Genomic DNA, 13,089 nt, shown 5'->3' on the forward strand with positions numbered 1-13,089 from the left:
TTCCATCCTGTATTCGGGAGTTGCATAATCTCATAGTCTGAGGAACATGTATAAGTCATGAAGAAAGCAGTAGCAATGAAACTGTAATGATCAAAATGCTAAGCTAAGGAATGGGTCTTGTCCATCACATCATTCTCCTAATGATGTGATCCCGTTCATCAAATGACAACACATGTCTATGGTTAGGAAACATAACCATCTTTGATAAACGAGCTAGTCAAGTAGAGGCATACTAGGGACACTTATGTTTTGTCTATGTATTCACACATGTACTAAGTTTCCGGTTAATACAATTCTAGCATGAATAATAAACATTTATCATGAAATAAGGAAATAAATAATAACTTTATTATTGCCTCTAGGGCATATTTCCTTCAGTCTCCCACTTGCACTAGAGTCAATAATCTAGTTCACATCGCCATGTGATTTAACACTAATCGTTCACATCTTTATGTGATTAGTTCACATCTCCATGTGGCTAATACCCAAAGGGTTTACTAGAGTCAATAATCTAGTTCACATCGCTATGTGATTAACACCCAAGAGTAATTATGTGTGATCATGTTTTGCTTGTGAGAGAAATTTAGTCAACGGGTCTGCCACATTCAGAGCCGTATGTATTTTGCAAATTTTCTATCTCTACAATGCTCTGTACGGAGCTACTCTAGCTAATTGCTCCCACTTTGAATATGTATCTAGATCGAGACTCAGAGTCATCCAGATCGGTGTCAAAGCTTGCACCGCGTAACTCTTTACGCCAAACTTTTTATCACCTCCATAACCGAGAAACATATCCTTATTCTACTAAGGATAATTTTGACCGTTGTCCAGTGATCCACTCCTGGATCACTATTGTACCCTTTTGCCAAACTCATGGTGAGGTACACAATAGGCCTGGTACACAACATATCATACTTTATAGAACCTATGACTGAGGCATAGGGAATGACTTTTCATTCTCTTTCTATTTTCTGCCGTGGTCGGGTTTTGAGTCTTTACTCAACTTCAAACCTTGCAACACAGGCAAGAACTCCTTCTTTGGCTGTTCCATTTTGAACTATTTCAAAATCTTGTCAAGGTATGTACTCATTGAAAAAACTTATCAATCGTTTTGATCTATCTCTATAGATCTTGATGCTCAATATGTAAGCAGCTTCACCAAGGTCTTTCTTTGAAAAAAACTCCTTTCAAACACTCCTTTATGCTTTCCAGAAAATTCTACATCATTTCCGATCAACAATATGTCATTCACATATACTTATCAGAAAGGCTGTAGTGCTCCCACTCACTTTCTTGTAAATACAGGCTTCACCGCAAGTCTGTATAAAACTATATGCTTTGATCAACTCATCAAGCGTATATTCCAACTCCGAGATGCTTGCACCAGTCCATAGATGGATCACTGGAGCTTGCACACTTTGTTAGCACCTTTAGGATTGACAAAACCTTTTTGTTGCATCATATACAACTCTTCTTTAAGAAATCCATTAAGGAATGCAGTTTTGACATCCATTTGCCAGCTTTCATAAAATGTGGCAATTGCTAACATGATACGGACAGACTTAAGCATCGCTATGAGCGAGAAAATCTTATCATAGTCAAAACCTTGAACTTGTCGAAAACTTTTTGCGACAATTTTGAGCTTTTTAGATAGTAACACTACTATCAGCGTCCGTCTTCCTCTTGAAGATCCATTTATTCTCAATGGCTCGCCGATCATCGGGCATGTCAATCAAAGTCTATACTTTGTTCTCATACATGTGGATTCCATCTCAGATTTCATGGCCTCAAGCCATTTCGCGGAATCTGGGCTCATCATCACTTCCTCATAGTTCGTAGGTTCATCATGGTCTAGTAACATGACTTCCAGTACAGGATTACCGTACCACTCTAGTGCGGACCGTACTCTGGAAGACCTACGAGGTTCTGTAGTAACTTGATTTGAAGTTTCATGATCGTCATCATTAGCTTCCTCACTAATTGGTGTAGGAATCACTGGAACTGATTTCTTTGATAATCTACTTTCCAATTCGGGAGAAGGTACAATTACCTCATCAAGTTCTACTTTCCTCCCACTCACATATTTCGAGGGAAACTCCTTCTCTAGAAAGGATCCATTCTTAGCAACAAAGATCTTGCCTTCGGATCTGTGATAGAAAGTGTACCCAACAGTTACCTTTTGGGTATCCTATGAAGACGCACTTCTCCGATTTGGGCTCGAGCTTATTAGACTGAAACTTTTTCACATAAGCATCGTAGCCCCAAACTATAAGAAACGATAACTTAGGTTTCTTGCCAAACCACAATTCATATGGTGTCGTCTCAACGGATTTAGATGGTGCCCTATTTAACGTGAATGCATCTGTCTCTAATGCATAACCCCAAAATGATAGCGGTAAATCGGTAAGAGACATCATAGATCGCACCATATCTAATAAAGTTCGGTTATGACGTTCAGACACACCATTACGCTATGGTGTTCCAGGTGGCATGAGTTTGTGAAACTATTCCACATTGTTTTAAATGAAGGCCAAACTCGTAACTCAAATATTCGTCTCCACGATCAGATCGTAGAAACTTTATTTTCTTGTTACGATGATTCTCCACTTCACTCTGAATATTTTTGAACTTTCCAAAATGTTTCAGACTTGTGTTTCATTAAGTAGATATACCCATATCTGCTCAAATCATCTGTGAAGGTCAGAAAATATTGATAACCACCGCGAGCCTCAACAGTCATCGGACCACATACATCGGTATGTATTATTTCCAATAAGTCTGTAACTCGCTCCATTGTTCTGATGAACAGAGTTTTAGTCATCTTGCCCATGAGGCATGGTTCGCAAGCATCAAATGATTCATAATCAAGTGATTCCAAAAATCCATCTGCATGGAGTTTCTTCATGCGCTTTACACCAATATGACCTAAACAGCAGTGCCACAAATATGTTGCACTGTCATTATCAACTTTGCATCTTTTGGCATCAATATTATGAATATGTGCATCATTACGATCGAGATTCAATAAACCATTTACATTGGATGTATGACCATATAAGGTTTTATTCATGTAAACAGAAAAACAATTATTCTCTGACTTAAATGAATAATCGTATCACAATAAACATGATCAAATCATATTCATGCTCAACGCAAACACCAAATAACATTTATTTAGGTCTAACACCAATCCCGAAGGTACAGGGAGTGTGTGATGGTGATCTTATCAACCTTGGAATCACTACCAACACACATCGTCACCTCACCCTTAACTAGTCTCTGTTTATTTTTCAACTTCTGTTTCGAGTTACTACTCTTAGCAACTGAACCAGTATTAAATACCAAGGGGTTGCTATAAACACTAGTAAAGTACACATCAATAACATGTATATCAAATATACTTTTATTCACTTTGCCATCCTTCTTATCCGCCAAGTATTTGGGGTAGTTCCGCTTCAAGTGACCATTCCCTTTGCAGTAGAAGCACTCAGTTCTAGGCTTAGGTCTAGCTTTGGGCTTTTTCACGGGAGTGGCAACTTGCTTGCCATTCTTCTTGAAGTTCCCTTTCTTTCCCTTGCCCTTTTACTTGAAACTACTGGTCTTGTCAACCATCAACACTTGATGCTTTTTCTTGATTTCTACCTTCGCCGATTTCAGCATCGCGAAGAGCTCGGGAATTACTTTCATCATCCCTTGCATATTATAGTTCATCACGAAGTTCTAGTAACTTGGTGATTGTGATTAGAGAACTTTGTCAATTACTATCTTATCTGGAAGATTAACTCCCACTTGATTCAAGCAATTGTAGTACCCAGACAATCTGAGCACATGCTCACTGGTTGAGCTATTCTCCTCCATCTTGTAGGCAAAGTACTGTCAGAGGTCTCATACCTCTCGACACGGGCATGAGCCCGAAATACCAATTTCAACTCTTGAAACATCTCATATGCTCCATGTCGTTCAAAACATTTTTGAAGTCCCAGTTCTAAGCCGTAAAGCATGGTGCACTAAACTATCAAGTAGTCATCATACCGAGCTTGTCAAACGTTCATAACGTCTACATCTGCTCCTGCAATAGTTCTGTCACCTAGTGGTGCATCAAGGACATAATACTTCTGTGCAGCAATGAGGATAATCCTCAGATCACAGACCTAGTCCACATCATTGCTACTATCAACTTTCAACTTAGTTTTCTCTAGGAACATATCATAAATAAAATGGGGAAGCTATACGCGAGCTATTGATCTACAACATAGATATGTAAATATTATCAGGACTAAGTTCATGATAAATTAAAGTTCAATTAATCATACTCCCTCCGTTCCTAAATATAGGGTGTATAGTTTTTGGCACGGAAATTAAAGAACACTCGTGGAGGGAAAATTTCACAAGTTTTGGGCGAGATTACACCTGACTAATTGGCATGAGAAAATAGAGGAGCTTGCCTAATATAAGGAAATGTTATCAAATCCCTCAAAAAATTATCCAAACGAGTGGTGCAACGCAATACACCTGATATTTCGGGTTTTTTCTCAAAAATCTATACACCTTATATCAAGGAACGGAGGGAGTATTACTTAAGGACTCCCACTTAGATAGACATCCCTCTAGTCATCCAAATGATCATGTGATCCGTATCAACTAAACCATGTCCGATCATCACGTGAGATGGAGTAGCTTTCAATGGTGAACATCACTATGTTGATCATATCTACTATATGATTCACGCTCGACCTTTCGGTCTCAGTGTTCTGAGGCCATATCTGCATATGCTAGGCTCGTCAAGTTTAACCCGAGTATTCTGCATGTGCAAAACTGGCTTGCACCCGTTATATTTGAACGCAGAGCTTATCACACCCGATCATCACGTGGAGTCTCGGCACGACAAACTATCGCAACGGTGCACACTCAGGGAGAACACTTATACCTTGTAATTTTAGTGAGGGATCATCTTATAATGCTACCGCCGTACTAAGCAAAATAAGATGCATAAAAAGATAAACATCATATGCAATCAAAATATGTGACATGATATGGCCATCATCATCTTGGGCCTTTGGTCTCCATCTCTAAAGTACCGTCATGATCTCCATCGTCACCGGCATGACACCATGATCTCTATCAACGTGTCGTCATGTGGTCGTCTCGCCAACTATTTCTTTTGCAACTATTGCTATCGCATAGCGATAAAGTAAAGTATTTATATGGCTTGCATATTATGCAATAAAGAGACAACCATAAGGCTCCTGCCAGTTGCCGATAACTTTAACAAAACATGATTATCTCATACAACAATTTATATCTCATCACGTCTTGACCATATCATATCACATCATGCCCTGCAAAAACAAGTTAGACATCCTCTACTTTGTTGTTACAAGTTTTACGTGGCTGCTACGGTTTTTAGCAAGAACCGTTCTTACCTACGCACCAAAACCACAACGATTTTTCATCAAGTGTGCTGTTTTAACCTTCAACAAGGACCGGGCGTAGTCAAACTCGATTCAACTAAAGTTGGAGAAACAGACACCCGCCAGCCACCTGTGTGCGAAGCACGTCGGTAGAACCAGTCTCAGGAACGCAGTCATGTAATGTCTGTCCGGACCGCTTCATCCAACAATACTGCTGAATCAAAGTAAGACGTTGCTGGTATGTAGTATGACTATTATCGGCCACAACTCTTTGCATTCTACTCGTGCATATAACATCTACGCATAGACCTGGCTCTGATACCACTGTTGGGGAATGCAGTAATTTCAAAAAATTTCCTACGATCACGTAAGATCTATCTAGGAGAGGAGGGGAGAGTGTGTCCACGTACCCTCGTAGACCAAAAGCGGAAGCATTTAGTAACGCGGTTGATCTAGTCGAACGCCTTTGCGATCCAATCGATCCAAGTACCGAACGTACGACACCTCCGCGATCAGCACTCGTTCAGCTCGGTGACGTCCCTCGAACTCTTGATCCAGTTGAGGCCGAGGGAGAGTTCCGTCAGCACGACGGCGTGGTGACGGTGATGATGAAGTTACCGACGCAGGGCTTCGCCTAAGCACTACGATGATATGACTGAGGTGTGTAACAGTGGAAGGGGGCACCGCACACGGCTAGAAGATCAACTTGTGTGTTCTAGGGTGCCCCGTGCCCCCGTATATAAAGAAGGGAGAGGGAGAGGTAGCCTGCCCTAGGGGGGCGCGCCAAGGTGTGGAGTCCTACTAGGACTCCCTAGTCCTAGTAGGATTCCACCTCCCACACGGAGTAGGAAAAGGGGGAAGGGAGAAGGAGAAGGAAAGGGGGGGCCTTCTCCTAGTCCTAATCAGCCTCCTGCCCAAGGGGGGCACACTAGACCCTTGTGGGCTGGCGTGCTTCCTTCTTATGGCCCATAAGGCCCATAACTTCTCCCGGGGGGTTCCGGTAACCTCCCGGTACTCCGGAATATACCCGAACTTCTCCGAAACAATTCCGATGTCCGAATATAGCCTTCCAATATATAAATCTTTATGTCTCAACCATTTCGAGACTCCTCATCATGTCCGTGATCTCACCCGGCACTCCGAACAAACTTTGGTTCATCAAATCACATAACTCATAATACAAATCGTCATCGAACGTTAAGCGTGCGGACCCTACGGGTTCGAGAACTATGTAGGCATGACCGAGACACATCTCCAGTCAATAGCCAATAGCGGAACCTGGATGCTCATATTGGCTCCTACATATTCTACGAAGATCTTTATCGGTCAAACCGCATAACAACATACGTTGTTCCCTTTGTCATCGGTATGTTACTTGCCCGAGATTCGATCGTCGGTGTCATCATACCTAGTTCAATCTTGTTACTGGCAAGTCTCTTTACTCGTTCCGTAGTACTTCATCCCGCAACTAACTCATTAGTCACATTGCTTGCAAGGCTTATAGTGATGAGCATTACCGAGAGGGCCCAGAGATACCTCTCCGAAACACGGAGTGACAAATCCTAATCTCGATCTATGCCAACCCAACAAATACCTTCGGAGACACCTGTAGAGCATCTTTATAATCACCCATTTATGTTGTGACGTTTGATAGCACACAAAGTGTTCCTCCGGTATTCGGGAGTTGCATAATCTCATAGTCTGAGGAACATGTATAAGTCATGAAGAAAGCAGTAGCAATGAGACTGTAACAGTCAAAATGCTAAGCTAACGAATGGGTCTTTTCCATCACATGATTCTCCTAATGATGTGATCCCGTTCATCAAATGACAACACATGTCTATGGTTAGGAAACATAACCATCTTTGATAAACGAGCTAGGAAAGTAGAGGCATACTAGGGACACTTATGTTTTGTCTATGTATTCACACATGTACTAAGTTTCCGGTTAATACAATTCTAGCATGAATAATAAACATTTATCATGAAATAAGGAAATAAATAATAACTTTATTATTGCCTCTAGGGCATATTTCTTTCAGTTAGTGGTGGACACACTCATCCTCTCATAGGAAATGAACTCAATGTCACATATGGTGGAGTCACTCATCTCACTCATGGGGTGGTGGCTCTCTTCACATGGAAATTGGGGCATCTCACTCATGGAAATTGGGGCAAAGAGTGATCGACATATTCATGCGGTGGAGGTTTCCACTTACACTTTTGAGGGGTTCAAGAGATTTTTGCAATTTTTTTGTTACTTCACATAGTTTCTCAAAAACTTGTGTTCCCTCTTGAGTGTGATGTAATCCCTTTTGTGGGGGTAATATTCCTACTACCCCTTCTATTATCTCATAAGAAATGTTGGGATTAATTTCAATAAAATTCCCCTTAGTAGAAAAATCCAAAAGTTGCCTATGGGACATGGTTAGCCCAACATAAAAACTACGAAGTAAGTTCTTAAAATCCCCCTCTATAGTGCATTTACAATAGAATTCCATCATCCTATACCAATCATCCTTTAAATTTTCTCCTTGTCTCTGTTTTAAGTGAAGAACTTCAAAGTTAGGAGACAAAGGAGGGGTAAAAGTGCTAGTCATAGTGAAAGGGTAAAGAAGAGACAAGTGATTTAACACACGAGCAAAAAAAAAGCAAACGAAAGACGAACGGAAGAAAGGCGAATAAAAAGGCAAATCTGTTTGTATTTTTCTGAAGACGTTTAGAAGTGGAGGAGAGGAAAACGAGAGGCGAGTGGCAAATAATGTAAGGCAAGATATGAGAGTTTATGATGGGTACTTGGTATGTCTTGACTTGGCGTAGATCTCCCCGGCAACGGCGCCAGAAATTCTTCGTGCTACTTCTTGAGCTTGCGTTGGTTTTTCCCTTGAAGAGGAAAGGGTGATGCAGCAAAGTAGAGATAAGTATTTCCCTCAGTTAGAGAACCAAGGTATTAATCCGGTAGGAGACAATGCACAAATCACCAATACCTGCACAAACAATCAAACACTTGCACCCAACGCGATAAAGGGGTTGTCAATCCCTTCATGGTCACTTCCAAAGCCGAGATCTGATAGAGATAGATATAAAAGATTACTAAAACTCGAAAGTATATAAAAGTAAATAAATTGCAGCAAGGTATTTTTGGTATTTTTAATATATAAATCTGAAAATATAATGAGGAAAATAGATCCAGGGGCCATAGGTTTCACTAGAGGCTTCTCTCAAGATAGCAAATAATACGGTGGGTAAACAAATTACTGTCAAGCAATAGATAGAAAAGCGCAAAGTTATGAAGATATCCAAGGCAATGATTATGCAAAATAGGCATCACGTCCGTGTCAAGTAGACCGACTCCTGCCTGCATCTACTACTATTACTCCACACATCGACTGACTCCTGCCTGCATCTATAGTATTAAGTTCATTAAGAACAGAGTAATGCATTAAGTAAGATACCATGATGTAGCGGGATAAACTCAAGAAATATGATGAAAACCCCATCTTGTTATCCTCGATGGCAACAAAGCAATATGTGTCTCGCTACCCCTACTATGTCACTAGGTGAAATCACGCAAGTCTGAACCCAAAGCTAAGCACCTCTCCCATTGCAGGAAAAACAGTCTAGTTGGACAAACTAAACCAATAATTCAAAGAGAAATACAAAGATACCAAATCATGCATATAATAATTCAGAGAAGATTCAAATAATATTCATAGATAAGCTGATCATAAATCCACAATTCATCGGATCTCGACAAACACACCGCAAAAGAAGATTACATCAGACAGATCTCCAAGAACATCGAGGAGAACATGGTATTGAGAATCAAAGAGAGAGAAGAAGCCATCTAGCTACTAGCTATGGACCCGTAGGTCTGTGGTAAACTACTCACGCTTCATCGGAAGGGCAATAGAGTTGATGTAGAAGCCCTCCGTGATCGAATCCCCCTCTGGCAGGATGCCAGAAAAGGCCCCAAGATGGGATCTCATGGGTATAGAAGGTTGCGGCAGTGGAAAAGTGTTTTCGTGGCTCCCTCTGGTGGTTTGGGAATATATGTGAATATATAGAACGAAGAGGTAGGTCAGGGGGCTCTCAGGGTGGCCACAAGCCCTAGGGGCGCCCCCCTAGGGCACGCCCGATGGCTTGTCGTCTACTCCAAGGGTCTCCGACTTGGTCTCCAAGTCCTTTGCGTGTTTTCTGGTCCAAGAAAAATCATCATGAAAGTTTTATTCCGTTTGGACTCCGTTTGATATTCCTTTTCTGGAAACTCAAAAACAAGGAAAAAACAGAAACTCGCACTTGGCTCTAGGTTAATAGGTTAGTCCCAAAAATAATATAAAATAGCATGTTAATGCATATAAAACATCACAAACAGATAATATAGTAGCATGGAACAATAAAAAATTATAGATGTGTTGGAGACGTATCAAGCATCCCGAAGCTTAATTGTTGCTCGTCCTCGAGTAGGTAAATGATAAAAACATAATTTTTGATGTGGAATGCTACCTAACATATTTATCCATGTAATTTTCTTTATTGTGGCATGAATGTTCAGACCCGTAAGATTCAAAACAAAAGTTTAATATTGACACAAAAACAATAATACTTCAAGCATACTAATAAAGCAATCATGTCTTCTCAAAATACTATGGCTAAAGAAAGTTATCCCTACAAAATCATATAGTCTGGCTATGATCCATCTTCATCACACAAAAATTCAAATCATGCACAACCCCGATGACAAGCCAAGCAGTTGTTTCATACTTTTGATGTTCTCAAACCTTTTCAACTTTCACGCAATACATGAGCGTGAGCCACAGACATAGCACCATAGGTGGAATAGAATATGGTGGTTGTGGAGAAGACAAAAAGAGGGAGATAGTTTCACATCAACTAGGCGTATCAACGGGCTATCGAGATGCCCATCAATAGATATCAATGTGAGTGAGTAGGGATTTCCATGCAATGGATGCACTAGAGCTATAAGTTTATGAAAGCTAAAAAAACTAAGTGGGTGTGCATCCAACTTGCTTGCTCATGAAGACCTAGGGCAATTTGAGGAAGCCCGTCGTTGGAATATACAAGCCAAGTTCTATAATGAAAAATTCCCACTAGCATATGAAAATGATAACATAGGAGACACTCTAACATGACGATCATGGTGCTACTTTAAAGCACAAGTGTGGAAAAAGGATAGTAACATTGCCCATTTTCTCTTTTTCTCTCTCTTTTTTCTTTTTTTCTCTTTTTTTTGTTTGGCTTCTTTTGGCCTTCTCTCTCTTATTTTATTTTATTTTATTTTGATAACCTCACATGGGACAATGCTCTAATAATGAAGATCATCACACTTTTATTTACTTACAACTCAAAAAAATTACAACTCGATACTTAGAAAAAAATATGACTCTATATGAATGCCTCCGGCGGTGTACCGGGATGTGCAATGACTCAAGAGTGACATGTATAAAAAATTATGGAAGGTGGCTTTGCCACAAATACGATATCAACTACATGATCATGCAAAGCAATATGACAATGATGGAACATGTCATAATAAAACGGAACGGTGGAAAGTTGCATGGCAATATATCTCGGAATGGCTATGGGAATGCCATAATAGGTAGGTATGGTGGTTGTTTTGAGGAAGGTATATGGTGGCTGTTTTGAGGAAGGTATATGGTGGGTGTATGGTACCGGCGAAACTTGCCCGATACTAGAGAGGCTAGCAATTAATGGTGGAAGGGTGAGAGTGCGTATAATCCATGGACTCAATATTAGTCATAAAGAACTCACATACTTATTGCAAAAATCTATTAGTCATTAAAACAAAGTACTACGCGCATGCTCCTAGGGGGATAGATTGGTAGGAAAAGACCATCGCTCGTCCCCGGTCACCACTCATAAGGAAGACAATCAAAAAATACCTCATGCCCCAACTTCGTTACATAACAGTTCACCATACATGCATGCTACGGGAATCACAAACCTTAACACAAGTATTTCTCCAATTCACAATTACTCACTAGCATGACTCTAATATCACCACCTCTATATCTCGAAACAATCATAAGGAATCAAACTTCTCATACTATTCAATGCACTTTATATGAAAGTTTTTATTATATCCCTCTTGGATGCCCATCATATTAGGACTAAATTCATAACCCAAGAAAATTACCATGCTGTCTAAAGAGACTCTGAAAATAGATATAAGTGAAGCATGAGAGTTCAACAATTTCTATAGCATAAAGCCACTGCCGTGCTCTAAAAAGATATAAGTGAAGCACTAGAGCAAAATTGCCTAGCTCAAAAGATATAAGTGAAGCACATAGAGTATTCTAATAAATCATGATTCATGCGTGTCCCTCTCAAAAGTTGTGTACAGCAAGGATGATTGTGGCAAACTAAAAAGCAAAGACTAATATTATACAAGACACTCCAAGCAAAACACATATCATGTGAATAAAAATATAGCCTCAAGTAAAGTTACCGATAGACGAAGACGAAAGAAGGGATGCCTTCCGGGGCATCCCCAAGCTTAGGCTCTTGGTTGTCCTTGAATATCACCTTGGGGTGCCTTGGGAAACCCCAAGCTTAGGCTTTTGCCAGTCCTTATTCCATAGTCCATCAATCCTTACCCAAAACATGAAAACTTCACAACACAAAACTCAACAGAAAATCTCATAATCTCCATTAGTATAAGAAAATAAATCACCACTATTGGTACTGTTGTGAACTCATTCTTTATTTATATTGGTGTAATGTCTACTGTACTCCAACTTTTTCATGGTTCATAACCCCCGATACTAGCGATAGATTCATCAAAATAAGCAAACAACACATAGAAAACAGAATCTGTCAAAAACAGAACAGTCTGTAGGAATCTGTAAACTTTGAATACTTATGTAACTCTAAAAATCCTGAAAATAAGGAAAACCACGGAAATTTATATATCAATCTTGTGTAAAAAAATCAGAGCAAAAGCACACTTCTGTGAACAATTAAAATTATTTTACTGGCGCAAAAGTTTCTGTTTTCAGCAAGATCAAATCAACTATCACCGTAAGCCATCCCAAAGGTCTTACTTGGCTCAAACACTAATTAAAACACCAAAACACAATTACTACAGTAGCATAATTGTGGGCTTACTAAAGAACAGTAGCAAAAGCAAAAAAAAACAAAACGGAAATAAAATTGGGTTGCCTCCCAACAAACGCTATTGTTTAACGCCCCTAGCAAGGCGTAAGGCAATAGATCTAGGTATTTTCATCTTTGGTCTTTATATTTTTACTGGAGTTATGCTCAAATCCAGGAGGTTCCTTGCGTTTCTCCTCATATTCATAAATCTTTATATCTGGAGCATCCAACCGCTTGTTGCAAAGAGTGATCAACATATTCATGCGGTGGAGGTTTCCACTTACACTTTTGAGGGGTTCAAGAGATTTTTGCAAAATTTTCGTTACTTCACATAGTTCATCAAAAAACTTGTGTTCCCTCTTGAGTGTGATGTAATCCCTTTTGTGGGGGTAATATTCCTACTACCCCTTCTATTATCTCATAAACAATGTTGGGATCAATTTCAATAAAATTCCCCTTAGCAGCGAAATCCAAAAGTTGCCTATGGGACATGGTTAGCCGAACATAAAAATTACAAAGTAAGATCTTAAAATCCCCCTCT

Source organism: Aegilops tauschii, chromosome 7 (assembly GCF_002575655.3).
Source record: "Aegilops tauschii subsp. strangulata cultivar AL8/78 chromosome 7, Aet v6.0, whole genome shotgun sequence".
NCBI classification, from domain to species: Eukaryota; Viridiplantae; Streptophyta; class Magnoliopsida; order Poales; family Poaceae; genus Aegilops; species Aegilops tauschii.